Source organism: Bufo gargarizans, chromosome 2 (genome assembly GCF_014858855.1).
Source record: "Bufo gargarizans isolate SCDJY-AF-19 chromosome 2, ASM1485885v1, whole genome shotgun sequence".
In the NCBI taxonomy this organism is placed as follows: Eukaryota; Metazoa; Chordata; class Amphibia; order Anura; family Bufonidae; genus Bufo; species Bufo gargarizans.
In genome coordinates this window covers 613,592,418-613,594,580 of record NC_058081.1, presented here as the reverse complement: position 1 = coordinate 613,594,580, position 2,163 = coordinate 613,592,418, and positions in this window count along the sequence as shown.

Genomic DNA, 2,163 nt, shown 5'->3' with positions numbered 1-2,163 from the left:
TGTTTTGTGGATCCGCAATTTGCAGACCGTAAAACGACAGTCGTGTGCACAAGCCCTTAGAAAGAAGCTGACTCTGTCAAATCCTTGCTGGAGATTGAGAAGGTCCACAACACTGTGTATGTCTCTGTATGGCGACTTTCACACTAGCGTTTGTTTTCCAGTATTGAGATCTGTCATAGGAGAAAAACGCTTCCATTTGGTCCCCATTCATTGTCAATGGGGACAAAACTGAACAGAACGGAGTGCTCCAAAATGCATTCGGTTCCATTTGGTTGCGTTCCCATACCGTAGCATGCTGCGGTTTTCTTTTCGTCATGGGATCCAGAGCAAAACGGCATGACACACAATGCAAGTCAATGGTGCTGGATTCAATTTCTTGGACACAATAGAAAACGGATCCGTCCCCCATTGACTTTCAATGGTGTTCATTCCGGATCCACCATTGCTATTTTAAAGATAATACAACCGGATCCGTTCACAACGGGGGAGTTGCCGTTACACCTAGAGACTTCGCTTTCTATGCAACTGCCGCACCCTCTCCATTATGATTGACAGGGCCAGGAGTGATGATGTCTTCTCCGCCAGGGCCTGTCAAAGTGCAGAAGGAGCAGTAATTGCAGAGAAAGAAGAACCTCTAGGTGTAATGACAACGCCCCCGTTGCTCCTAGAGGCTCATTTGCATATATTAAAACATCATTTTTCTCAGCAATGCTGACACATATGAACATGGGACCTACACAGATGTCTTCAGCTGCCAAGTGCACATGTAACAGGTCAGCCAGTGTCATAGGGACAAATCTGCTGACAGATGCCTAAGTACTGTTCACTAAAATTCCTTGGTCCCTTTCCATGTCAGTGTTACCGAGTGTTTTACCATTTAGTATGTACTGGTGACTTGCATTTTTCCTCCCCATGTGCATAACCTTACTTTTGTCAGTGTTAAACCTCATCAGCCACTTCTCTGCCCAAGCCTCCAATCAATCCAGATCCATGTTTTTAATGGCATTTTTTTGTGAATATACACTTACTTACTTCTGGTCCTGTTCAAATAATGGCTTTATAACTCGTTTCCTTGTGTGGTGATAATGTTATTTCCCTATAAACACGGCAGCAAACGTCAGTGTCATGTGAAACATTTACTGGGGTCAGTATTGTTTGTACAGCTGAGGGTGTACATAGTGAGTTGTGTATACAAGGGGGCAGGTATTAGACGTGCAGATCACGCTACTTTCACACTGCCGTTTGGTGCGGATCCGTCATAGATCTGCACAGACATGCATCTGTTCAGAACGGATCCGTTTGTGTTATCTTTAACATAGCCATGACGGATCCGTCTTGAACACCATTGAAAGTCAATGGAGGACGGATCCGTTTTCTATTGTGCCAGATTGTGTCAGTGAAAACGGATCCGTCAGGACGGATCCGTTTGGCTCAGTTCTGTCAGACGGACACCAAAACGCTGCAGGCCTCCAAAGCGGAATGGAGACTGAACGGAGGCAAACTGATGAATTCTGACCGGATCCGTATCCATTCTGAATGCATTAGGGCAAAACTGACCTGTTTTGGACAGCTTGTGGGAGCCCTGACCAGATCTCACAAACGGAAAGCCAAAGCGGCAGTGTGAAAGTAGCCTTAGCAGGCGATTGTCAGGGAGGGAAGCGTTTCTTCCCGGCAATCACCTGCTCGTTAGCGGAGGAGACCACTGCTATTACATGCAACAATTTCCTCCACAGTATAGGGAGGAGCGATATTATACCATGGCTCACCCCCATGCTGATCACTGTTTGCCGGCAGCAGATCGTGATTAGACAGGATAATCTGCCGTCCGCAAACAATGATTTTTTAATTGCTGATGCTCGTTCATTGGGTAATAGGCGGCAGTATTACACTGCCAGATCATTGCTAATGAGCGTTACTACGGGGAGATCTAGCAGACTATCTGCCTCTCTATTACCCCCTCAACACTTGTTTCATTGGTAAAACATCCTGGGGACACCTTGTCATTTGGGGTCCACTGTTTTATTTCCATTTAATAGTATAAGTCCCACATATTGTTGTGTAGCCAGGGGCGTAACTACCATAGTGGCAGACCATGAGACTTCTATGGGGCCCAGAGCAAGAGGGGGCCCAGTTGGGATCATCCCCTGTTCTACTGGGGGTAAA